This window comes from Meles meles, chromosome 13 (assembly GCF_922984935.1).
Source record: "Meles meles chromosome 13, mMelMel3.1 paternal haplotype, whole genome shotgun sequence".
Classification (NCBI taxonomy): domain Eukaryota; kingdom Metazoa; phylum Chordata; class Mammalia; order Carnivora; family Mustelidae; genus Meles; species Meles meles.
In genome coordinates, this window is record NC_060078.1 from 31,187,768 (window position 1) to 31,200,558 (window position 12,791).

At 52.5% G+C, this 12,791-nt stretch overlaps 1 protein-coding gene across 2 annotated transcripts in view; it reads right to left on the reverse strand.

Annotated features, from left to right (window-relative positions):
* Positions 1–12,791, reverse strand: part of LRRC20 (leucine rich repeat containing 20) — an 84,695-nt gene that overhangs the window by 26,073 nt on the left and 45,831 nt on the right. The gene's annotated exons all lie outside the window — the stretch shown is intronic.

Consider the following 12,791-nt stretch of genomic DNA (forward strand, 5'->3'; position numbering starts at 1 on the left):
TGTCAGCTGGGCTCCTGGGGCGCCTGGCTCTCTGGAACGGAAGACTCTCCCGACAGAAGCGCGGCCTAGACAAAGGGTCAGGATGGGCTGGCTCCTCCCTCAGACGAGGTCTCAACTCTGGGCCTCACAGGACAGGTCAGGGTGGCAGTCCCTCGGCTCCCCACACCCATAGCCCAGCCGAGGGACATCACTTTCTAGCCCTTCCCTGCTCGAGGAGCCACCAGGGCCGGCCAAGGTCCTTTTGTGTCACGTGACACGGCTCCCCGCTCTGCCACAGCTGGTCAGATGAGGGTGGGCTCCGCCCCACGGCCGGCAGCTGCCAGGAAAGCCTACGAGCCCAGGTGAGGTGAGCTGGGCCCGCGGGTGTCCCTCTGCTGGGCGTGGGGGAAGCCGGAATGCTGTGTTCTGCAGAGAGAGGCCAGGGTTCGGGGGGTGGGGAAGCCTGGGCAGGGAGAGGGATGAGGGGCAGAAACCAAGAGTCAATGGGGAGGGAGCGTAAGGCAGGGCCCTGTGGTCCCCACTGCCTGGCTCACGTCCCAGCTGTGCCACCTGACAGCTGTTCCCTCTGTCATGAAACCACGTTCCATCTTACTTTCCTCATCTGCAGAGGGGGACTAATATCACTATCACCGGCCTCGTACTGTTTGTCGTCGGGGGGGGGGCTCCCCATTGGCATGGGTGAAGCATGTGGCGTGGTACCCGGCACACGGTGAGTGTTCATACACGCTGCCGTTCCTATCGCCGCACGGGGCTCTGCGAAGATGGGGGAGTGACAAGGGCTTAGCATATGGCCGGCACACGGTAGGTGCTCAATAAACACTGGGGAACAGCCTAAGGAAGCAGAGAAAGCCAGCTGGCAGCAGGAGAACAGGGGAGACAGAGAAGCAGAACCTCCACGAGCCCAAGATAAAGAGGCTGGGCTGGCGGAGGCCTTGGTTCCCACTGCTCTCCCAATCCCGTCCTCATGGGACCTTCCCGTTCCCTCCTCCTTTGCTACCTGACTCAGGCACATCCTGTCACCTTGTCTGACTTAAAGGAAACGGAGGCCCAGAAATGGTAAGGGACCTGAACAATGACCTCACTCTTCTCCACAAGGCTGGCTTTGCGGGCCTGGGACTGGTGCAGTCACGTGCGGTCCTAGGCTCAGAAGGGTCGCACACCCGGGATTGCATGTTCTATGCTGCCGTTCTGGGAGTCTTAATTTTATCCTGGAATCTGTGTTTGATAAATAGAGCTGGGGTCATGGAGAGTCAGGACTCCCCTTGCCTCCCCAGGACACGTTCTTAGCAGCCGGCTCTCCCTGCCTTTGGGCTGGCCTCACCAAAGTATGTCTGGTAGGGGGCAGCTGGGGACCGGGTCCAGGCAGGAGGGAGCCTCTCGTCCACCCCCACCCAGGTTTGAGCACGTCCTGAGGTAGAGGTTTAAAGATCCTTAAGGGGCGCCTGGGTGGTTTAGTCAGTTAAGCATCCAACTCTTGATTTCAGCTCAGGTCATGACCTTGGGGTTATGGGATCGAGCCCTGTGTCAGGCTCTGTGCTCAGCGGGGAGTCTAAGGGTCTCTCCCTCTCCCTCTGCCCATTCACACATGTTCTCTCTCTCAAATAAACAAATCTTAAAAAAAAAAAAGAGAGAGAGAGAGAGAGATCCTGGAGATGCAGGCTGAGCCTCCCTTGATGCCATCCCTAGCTGGGGGAGAGTGTGGGGGTCCTGCACACCGTGGGAGCCATCAGGCCTGAAGGTTCATGCACGAGTGTCCTGCATCCCAGGGACGGGAAGGGCTTATACACCTATGGGAGGCTGCCCTCCCTGCCTCCCTCCATCCAAACTTCATGAGCCTAGCTTGAATCTGTCCTGGCCCACTCAAGGCACCCTCTAGAAAAGGGTCACAAAATACGAGTTGTGAAATTTCTTAGTATGTACAAGTTAGATGCTCTGATACCCGCATCTCAAACCAGCAGTGTATAGTCTAAAGATGAAAGGTAAAATTCACACGAATCATTTAAAGTGTTAGTTTCTCCTTACACAGAAGGACCTTGTGGCAAATGAAAAGCATCATGACGCTCTGTGAGCGACCTCAGGAAGAAAAGATACGCTTACGTACCTTTAATGGCAATTCTCTCCTGCTTTTTTTTTTTTTTTAATTTTTATTTATTTGACAGAGAGATCACAAGCAGGCAGAGAGGCAGGCAGAGAGAGAGGGGGAAGCAGGCTCCCACTGAGCAGAAAGCCCGATGTGGGGCTCAATCCCAGGACCCCGAGATCATGACCTGAGCTGAAGGCAGAGGCTTTAACCCACTGAGCCACCCAGGCGCCCCTCTCTCCTGCTTTTTGAAAGAGGATCCTGCGTTTTCATTTTGCACTGAGCCCCAGTGATTATGTGTCTGGCTGTGCTCCTGCCTCCCTCCTCCTTCGGGCCCTTCAGGATGCAGCCCTGAGCTGGGGGAGATGAGCTGCTCTCAGGTGCCAATGGCACCTCCCAGGGCTCGGCAGTGAGGGCAGAGCTCCCTGCCCTGCCCCCTGTGCACTCTCTGTACCCACACACCTGAGTACCAGCCACACCCAGGCCCCCGCTCCGCCATGCTGGGGCTCAGGCAGACATCTTTGTCCCCTTCACCCAGCCCTCTGAGGGGCACATTGTGATCACTCAGCAAATATCAGATGACTAACGGCTCTTCCCACCCCCAGCCCCGGGGGGGCGAACAGATAAAGCTGGGGGCCTAACTGGTCTGCCTCTCATTTTCCCACCTTTGGGGACATCCTGAACCCAAAGTTCCATCAGCAGAACCACAGCTCGCCCCCTACAAACCCAGGGCCCCCCCAGCAGCGAACTTCTTAGATGGCCACACCTTAAACCAGAAAACATCCCTATCCAGATCACATTTACAAGGTCGCTGTGTTGGAAGGGATGCCAGAGAGCATCCGGGCCAGTGCTTCCCAGGCCTGCCTTTGCCAGACACTCTGAGCATGCTGCTGCCTCAGGGTCTTTGCACCTGTAGTCCTCTCTTTCTAGAATGCTCCTGACTGATGTATTTGCAGTGTGTGTCCTTGTCCAATGTCACTGTATCTACACTAGGGTCCCCTTTCATGGGTTTCTGTCCCCTCACCTGTAGTCTGACCTGTTGGCACACTGTCTCCCCCGTTACAACCGGAGCCACACAATGCTGGGGCTTTGCTCTGCTGTGGAAAGGTGCCCACCGCACAGCGCCCGGTCCGTGTGGAGGACTCCGTGTTGGAAGAGTGTGCAAATGAATAAATAAATGAATCAGAGTATCAGCCTCACAATTTTGCCAAACTTCTGTTCCACGTATACACTTTCTCTTAAAATTGAGTCGGGATTTTTTATTATGTAAAAATGGGAAAAGTTGTTATTACTTTCCATAAGAGTAATGTTACTCAACGTTCACTGGCCGCTGAGGCCGGATGAGGACTCTGGGCCCTCAGCGCATTTACACCAGCGGAGCGTGGGGGAGTGGAGGGCAGGGGGTTGGTTGCCTCCCAGAGGCTCTCCAAAGCCGCATGCCTAGAAGGTACATTTGTTCTCAGATGAGAATTGGCCCAATTTTCCTGGCTGTTCGGTTCCTGCTGGGTGTGTTTCCCTGAGCCGTCATTTTCTGAGAATCTGCCTGCCATGCTTTGTGTGGTCTGGCGCCCGCTGCACCCTCAAGTCCCCAATTCGCAGGCCATCTGCCAGTGCGGGCTGTCACAGGCCCCTCTGGGGCCTGTCCGGCCCCCACAAGATAGCTGCTGGTGACAAAGAGGGCAGTCTCTAGGGCACGGCGCCATGCACTGAGCTCGGTAGCCCGTGCCAGTCAGTGTTCTAGCAGGGAGGTGGCAGATGTCAACTGTCCCTGGGTTTGTTTTCATTCCCATGGTCAGGAATGCCAGCTCTGGGAAGGCCTCCCCATGCCTGGGCGCTGGACCCTCCCCTCCCGGAACGTGCCACATCCCCCCAGCAGCCCTTGCCTGCTAGGTGACACAGATGCGGCTGGGGTACGGCCCTTGCATAGACAGGGGAGGCCATACGGTACGTGTGTGTCCATGACAGGCTCCGGGGTCTGGAACCTGTAGGTTCAGTCAGGCTCTGCCACTTCCTGACTACGTGACCTTGGGCAAATTGTGTATCTTGGCCTCAATCTCTTCATCTGTAAGATGAGGACAGTACTAGACTCTTCTACAGGACTGCTGTGAATTTAAGTGAATTAATACATGGAAAAGGCTCTGAACGATGCCAGGCGCACAGTCAGCACTGTGCATGTATGTGAGATAAACAGACGGACAGCCAGACAGATGTGCAGATGATGTCGGGCACCGCCAGTGAATGCAGGAGTCCAGTTAGGAAGGAGTTACCTGCTAGGCGTGTATTTCTAACTGCCCAAACTTGGAAGATGACGCTCTTTGCCTGAAGCGACAGTGAACACGGACTTTGGGGAGCAGTGGGGAGCTGAGAAGCACAGCCCAGCATCCCAGCTGTGGGGGTGGGGAAGAGAATCTCCCCTTTCTTGGTTTTGTTATCCTCAATTTTTTTTAGGGATTTTATTTATTTATTTGACAGAGGGAGACACGGCAAGAGAGGGAACACAAGCAGGGGGAGTGGGAGAGGGAGAAGCAGACTCCCCACTGAGCAAGGAGCCCGATGTGGGGCTCGATCCCAGGACCCTGGGATCATGACCTGAGCCAAAGGGAGATGCTTAATGACTGAGCCACCCAGGTGCCAATCCTCAATGTTTGACATGTTCCAAATTGCTATTAAAAAAAAAAAAAAAAAAAAAAAAAGAGCCTTTCCTGAAAGCATTTTGGCCCTGAGCCTAATGACAGCCCCAAACTGGCTCAGAACTGGGAGAAGAAGCCACCACAGCAGGCAGCTACTAGGTGCCCAGCACCAGGCCTGACACAGACAGAGTGCTCTGGAAACGACTTGACAGATAAGGAACAAAAAGACTGCCATAGGCTGACTTGACCACAAATGCCCCAAATTCTCCCGCTGCTCCCAGCCTGGCACAGGGCTAACCCCAAATCATGGTGTGTGTGAATGTGAACAACCCATCTGGAATTTGATAGGAATGAGTGTTGCCTTTTCCCAGAATGGGGTCCAGCCAAATGGAGTCCAAACAGAAAGTCACGAGGGCCAAAGGAGCTTAGAAAGAAGAGTCTGCTGTTCAGAGTGGTTCTCAGGCAAACCTTTCTGGAGGCAGGAATGTCTTGTTGGGCTTGTACTTTTTAATCATGCTGGGTGACGGTGCAGTCTTGGCCTTCTGATAACCTAGGATCTCCACAGGTAGAGACTTGACATTTTGTAAAGCTTGGAAGGGTTAAGTCTTTCATGGGTCTGTCATCATTCTCTGCATTCAACTCTGCTTCTAGAGTCCTTCACCCACCCTTTTGGAAGCAGCCCACAGTGTTTTTTGGAATGAGACAGACCCAGTGTCAGATTTCAGCTGCCCCATTCCCTAGCTGTGTAATGTCGAGCAAATCACCAAACCTCTCTGAGTCATTTTTTATCTCTAAAAGAGATGATAAAAGTCACCTCTGCCAAGGTGCTAGGAAAATTGAAGGTGATGATACGTGTACAGTGCCTAGCCCATAGTAGATGCTCAATACACACTTAACTCTGTCCTTGCCTAAGGTGTAAGAAAGAGAAAGGACATAAGTCATCTTACAGTCCGGAAAACCCAGATCATAGGAGTGTGTTGGCCCACTGCCCCGGGGCGACCAGGAACTGGAGAGAGCAGGGGTTTGATAAGGGTCAGGTCTTTCCATCTACTGAACCCATAGCACTGTTCCATAGTTCCAGGTCCGGCTCAAGAAATGTGTACTGAGCATTCCGGGCAGAGAGAGCTCCTGTCCACCTACTCCTCCCCCAGCCCGAAGAGGAGACTGGTGATTCTACAAAAGCCTCCCGATGATGTTCATTCATTCTAGGAGCGTGAGAGGGAAAAGATATGCAGAGCCCTTGAGTCATAGCTGGGGGAGACAGAGACGTAGAGAAAAGCTACTGAACAGCAGGAAAGAGATAGAGCAGGGCATGTGGAGCATTTATGAGAGCGCCATCAGTTAGATGAAAAGCTTGCCAGCTCCCTGGCTCTGGGGGTCCCCCCAGGCTGATCCCGGCAGGGCTCCCAGCAGAGCGGCTCGCATTGCTCTTCCGTCCTGAGCATGTGCCGACCCGGGCTTCCCACAGTCGGGTCTTCAGCCTTCCTTGGACTGCGCCCCTCCTTCCGCTCCACCCAGCCCTGGCCTCCCATCTTGGTGTCTGGACGCCTCCCCCTTCCCGGAGGATAGGGGGTGCTCATTCCATTTCCCCTTCCCTTGTATGTGAATCTCCAGGAACACGGGGAGCATCTGCACAGAGACCCTGTCTGTGCCATCATGACACTCAAGGCAAGTCAGGGCCCAGCCCTCAGTCATCACGGAAGGCAGCAGGAAGCCTAGCACTCGGCGGGTCTGATCACTGTTGCAGAAACCAAACACCATGCCCACTGGAACTACAGCATTTTGTTGTTTTAGCCCCTGAGATTTGGGGTTATTGGTTCCTGAGGTGCAGCTGGCCCATCCCGACTGATACGGTTTGTTGAACTCCAGATGCGTCTCCTTGCTTACAAAAGCAGTGCGCGCTCGTTGTAGAAATATAGACACCACAAAAACACGGGGCAGAAGAAGATGAAACTCCCATGTATTTCCACCCCTAGAGAGTATCAGAGTTGTTTGGTCTTCATTCTTCCATATTTTTTTTAATGTATATACTCACAAGTGGATGGATAGATTTAAAAAAAACAGCAACACAAAAATGTAGGGGCACCTGCATTGGTTTTGACTCAGGCCCTAAGCCCCAGGTCAGCAGGGGGTCTGTTTCCCCTCTACCTCTGTCCTTCCCCCACCCCCAATCAATCAATCAATCAATCAATGTTTTTTAAAAATGCAATCACAGACGATACACTCTTTAGAGACAGGCCTTTTTCACTCAACAGGCAGCCTTCCAAGCCATCGCTTATTGTATCCTCTGGGGATCACGGCTCTGAAGATTAAGAAAACTGGATACAGTCAGCTGGGCCCCAGCTTCCCGCCCCCCAGGAAAGACTGCTCTCTGAAGTCCGGCCTTCTTTAGGGGCAGGCTCTTGAAGAGGAAAGGCTCCAGCAAGGAGGCGGGGCTGGATCTGCCTTTTCTGAAAAGTGTGAGGCCCCAGGAAAGGCAGATCTTGCACCCTTGGCAGACGCGTCCTTAAAGGCCTTAAGCTCATCAAAGGGGCTGCACTGAAGCTGCGGCCGAAGGGGGCACTTCCCACTGCTGAGCTTCAAAGGGGGGCCTGGAGGTGCTCCTGTGAGGCCGTGTCAGGCCCCTCGGGTGAATCGGATGAATCAGGCTCCTGCTGCCTTGGCTAAGTGCTAGGCTGGAGTTGGGGAGGGATTCCAGGAAAGAGCTCTCCTGCTGGACACCAAAAGTTCAGCTTATGGGGTCTGGGGCTGATAACAAAAAGTAATGAGGACATGGGACACCTGGGTGGCTGCATCTGCCTTCGGCTCAGGTCATGATCCCAGGGTCCTGGGATCGAGTCCTGCATCCGGCTCCCTGCTTGGCGGGGAGTCTGCTTCTCCCTCTGCCTCTGCCCTCTGCTTGTGCTCTCTCTCTCTCTCTCATGACTCCTCTCTCTCACAGGAATAAATAAAATATTTTTTTAAAAAGTAATAAGGACACTAAAAGCTCTTGAGCACTGCTGTGTTTCATGTGCTTGTTCTCGGGGCTTCCCTGCAATCAACATGTTCATTCTCTCATAACTTATGAGCCCCAGTTTGCAGAGAGCTAAAGTAATGTGTCCCAGGTCAAACCCTAACCTCTCCCCAAGGTTTCTGACTTTCCTCCCCCAATTCCCAAAACCAGGGTTTGAACCCCAGCTAGACTCCAGCTAGACTAGACTAGACTAGAACCCTGGCTAGATTCTAGAAGTGGGCCCCTCGGGCACCTTGTTTTTTCCAGTGCTGCTTCCCTAAGCCTGCCGTTCTCAGAGAAGAGACTCAGCAAATCCCTACTTCTGACCTGGATGGAGTCCCTCTCCTCCAGTGTCTGTGGGCCCCCACTGAGGCCCCCTGAGAAAGTCTCCCATGCCGTGGACAGCAGGACTGAGTGGACGCCCTGCAGAGGGCTGTGAACGGCAGACAGGCTGCCTGATAGACAGGATCAGTTAAGCAGCCCCTAGACACTCAGCCTGGCACTTGAACATGAAATGGATACCCTTTGAAAAGTAAAAGCCCTCAATCAATGGAATTCTTTCTGTTAAGGAGGTATAAGACCCATGAGACTTAATTCTTGGATTCTGGAGTCTTTGCTGGAAACAAAATCGAAAGCAAACATTAAAGCAGGAATCGAAAGGGAAAATAAAAGAAAAGGTGGGTGCGGCTGGGATGCGTGACTTACGGGAAGGTCACTGAGACACGGTGCCACCGGAACAGCCCACACTCCCTCACTTGACCCCCACTCACTGGGCACCTGCCATGGGGTTAACTGCTGTATGACCTTGGGGAGGGTGCGGGGAACACTAGTGTCTCCCCTTAACAAGCTTATACACATGTGTGTATGGGGGGGGGGACACAAATAAATAAGATTATTTCAGATGGCACTTAAGATCAGAGTGAGGAATGAGAAGGAAAGAGCCCAGGGGAAAGCTATCAGGAAATCACACGTACAAGACCCCAAAGTAGGGAAGACCTGACACATCCAAGGAACAGAAAAGGGGGCAATGTGTCAGGAGAGGGGAGCAAAAGAAGAACAGTGTTGGGGAGGCCCGAAGCAGCTGAGACAGGACCTCAGAGACGTCTGGAAGACAGTGGGTTTACTCTCCATCAGATAGGAAGCCAAAGGAAGCATTTCGAGAGTAAGTCTGCATGTTTTTGATTTTGTATCCCTGGGAACTTGGTGAACTCGTTGATGGGTTCTAGGAGGGTTTTTTGGTTTTGTTTTTGTTTTGTTTTGTAGAGTCCTTAGAGTTTTCTATGCAGACAATCGTGTCATATGCAAATAGTGGCAATTTTTTAAAAAAGATTTTATTTACTTGAGAGAGAGAGAGATCACGCCCACAAACAGGGCAAAGGGGCAGAGGCAGAAGGAGAAGCAGGCTTCTCACGGAGCAGGGAGCCTGATGTGGGGCTCGACCCCAGGATCCTGAGATCATGACCTGAGCTGACACTTAACTGACTGAGCCACCCAGGTGCCCCAAAGAGGGACAGTTTTATTTCGTAATTTCCAAACTATGCCTTTCTTTATCCTGTCTTGGTGTAGTAGTTAAAACTTTCAGGATGGGGGCAGACATCCTGGCCTCGTTCTCAAATTTACAGGGTAAACATTTCAACATTAAGTCTGATGTTAGCTATAGGATTTTTATAGATGTGCTTCACCAGTTTAAGGCACTTCCCCTGTACTCCTAGTCGGTCAAATGCTTTATCTTTGTCAACAAATAGGATCACGTGATTCTTTTTCTTTAGCCTTTGATGCGATAGAAAACACTGATTTTTCAAAAGCTTTTCAAATGAAACATCTGGAAGATGAATAAATCCCACTTGCACATCTGGAAAAATGAATAAATCCCCCTTGGCTGTGGCATGTAATTCTTTTTATACTTTGCTGTATTTGATCACTCATGTGTTGCTGAAAACTACTGTGTCTCAGTTCATGAAAGACACCAGCTGATAGTTTTCTTGCGGACCGCCTTTATCTAAATTTGAGATCAAAGCTCGATGGGCTTCATAGCATGGGCTGGAAAGAATGCCCTTCCTTTCTCTTTTCTGGAAGAGACTATGTGAAATTGATGCTAGGTCTTGTTTAAACATTTCCTAGAGGGGCGCCTGGGTGGCTCAGTGGGTTGGGCCGCTGCCTTCGGCTCAGGTCATGATCTCAGGGTCCTGGGATCGAGTCCCGCATCGGGCTCTCTGCTCAGCAGCGAGCCTGCTTCCCTCTCTCTCTCTCTGCCTGCCTCTCTGTCTGCTTGTGATCTCTCTCTGTCAAGTAAATAAATAAAATCTTAAAAAAAAAAAAAAAAAAACAAAACAAAAAAACATTTCCTAGAATTCTCCAGTGAAATCATCTGGGCCTAGAGAGTGTATTTTTTTTTTTTTTGCTTTTTTTTTTAAATTTACATTCAATTAGCCAACACATTAATTTCAGATGCAGTGTTCAGTAATTCGTCAGTTGTGTATCACCCCCCCCAGTTGGGGAAGGGAATTGACGCAGAGTTTACGAATGCCACATTGTTCGCAGTGGACTTGGTGAGTTTTGAGCAGGAACCAAACCGGCTGCAGCTCCCAGGCCCCCATCACGAGGGGAGGGAGGGCAAAACACACAGGTTTCTTGGGATGGAATCCACCACACCTGTCGAAGTTCTAGCCCCATCTAACCCCGGACGTTATGTCACCCTACCCGGAATGCCTGAGGTTTTCTCTGATGTGTCCACGTCAGAGGAAGAACAGAGGTGTGGCGAGACCCCAGCTACCCGGTGCGCTGGTGTGCTAAGCTTCCAGAAACCCACCACAGCAGCCACGGCTGGCCCTGCAGCTCACCCCAGGGGCCACGACACACTTCTACATTGTTGAGTCACAACAGTGCACTGGCCTGGCCCATCTCTCTCGTGGACACAGATGGCTAAGGTCCTATGGTCCCAGGGGGCTGCATGAGTGGGGGCGCCGCGTGTTTCTTTCTGCTCTCTCTTATGCCAGGGCTCAGAGTCCAACAACCTGGGCTCCCAGCATGGCTGGGGGCTCTGGGAGGAAACCTATTCCGCCCAGCTCCCAACACTGTCGGGGGCCTAGGAGCAGTCCGTCAGTACATTCCCTTATTTATCATCCCTGCTGAAGTGTGCTTTCCGGTATCTGCTTAATGGACCTCTCCTTCCCCAAGTTCTTATTACTTCCTCATCCTCCTCATCTTGGACAACTGCCAGGTCTGACTCCAAGGCCTGGGACTGACTCCAGGGGATGGAGGAAGCCTGCTGATTCCATGAAAGGGCAGACGACGCCCGCCTACAGTAATCAGGCAGCCGGGCAGCGAGGGACTGTGCCGGCTCCAGAAATACCTGCCCGCGGAGGATCCATCAGCACCTTGGCCGTGACCCTACGTCAATGAGCAATCATGTTCCTGCCTGCAAGGACCCCCTGCGGGGCAGCGGGCTGGTGGGGCGAATCAGTCGGTGTCCTTCCAATGGCCCACGCTTGGCACACAGACAGCTGCTGGCCACAGGGAACAGAGGGGCCAAGAGACAAATCAGGTTTCCAAAAACCACATCTGCATGGACGGACACAAGGGAGGAGTGGGAAACCAGGTCTGGAACTCATGAAAGCCAAGTTGCTAACCATCTGCCTCAGGAAAAGAATAAGGGGAGTCTCATTGTACCAATAGGGGCCATTTGCTAAAATATACTGCTAAGTGAAAAAGACAAGTAGCAAAACAAGAAGCTCCACAAAGGGATTCTGTCTGTGGGCCCGCAGTCCCAACCCTTCTTTCTCACTGTGAGGCCGGGGGCAAGTTCCTGATCCCATCCCTGACTCAGGTTCCTCATCAGAAACAAAGCGATGGTCAAGGTAGAGACTTAAATGACTTCATACTTGCAAAGTGCTTTTCCCAGTACCTGCCCCTGGCAAAACACCATAAATGTGGCCAACATTTAAATACATTTATGTTCACACTGGCACGGATTATCTCTAGAACTGGTAAAGTAAGTTGCCTATGGGTGGAGGAAATGGGTATCTGGGGATGGGAATAAGGAGACTTATTCTCCCCTCCTTCCCTCTCTGACCCTTGGAATACTGTACTGTGTGTCCACTGCCCATTCAAAACAGAAGAGGAACCACAAACGAAGCCTTACAGTGTTATAGCGACTAGAGAAACGGATGGGGAGTGGAGTGCTCAGAGCAGTTCAATCATTTGCCCAAGGTCACACAGCTGGGAAATGCCAGGGCGAGGTTTTTGGACCCCAGTGGTAAACCAGTTCCTCCAGGGTCCTAGCACAGTGGCTGGCAAAGTGCGGCCACAGACAGCTGAGCAAATAAGGAATGGCAGAAGTGCCATCCATCAGAGGGCCGGCTGAGAAATCCCGAAAGCCACCCACAGATGGCTCAGCGGTTTCTGTAGTCCTTCAGGCCTTTTGGACTGAGACTTTGCAGTAACTCCCATCAAGAGGTAGAGCCTAGTTCCCACCTCTTGAACCTGGGTTGGCCCTGTGACTGCTCTGACCCATGGAATACAGCAGATGTGACGATCGGGGACATCAAGCTGGGCACTACCCACTTCCTTCCTCGGGGAGTCCAGCCACTGTGCTGTGAGCAAGTCCAAGCAGATCTGAGCCCACAGGATCGAGGCCCTGGAGGCTGAGGGACCTCCTTGCCCAGACAGGTGACCTCAATCTACACTATCAAGCAGAACCACCAGCAGAGATGAGCCGGCCCACAGAGCTGGAGGGAAGAGCACACTGCTGTTTGAGACCAATTAACCTCAGGGTGCTTTGACACGCAGTAATAGAGCAAAGAAACAGGTCTTCTGTTGCCAAGGATCCTCCTGGAGCAACGCACAGGGGGAGAGAGTAGGATCAGAGGGAAACAGAAGACGTCGTCTTGGTGTCTCTGCCCCACCCAGTTCCTATGTTGAAGCCCTAGGCCCTGTGCCTCACAGTGTGACTGTGTTGGGAGGCGAGGTCTTTTCTGAAGAAACCCAACCTTCTGACTCCTCGATGGCTGACTCCCAGCTGCCAGGACTGTGGGCAATGAATGTCTTGTTGGTGGAGGCCCCGGGCGGCGGTGTTCTGTTCTGGCGGCCC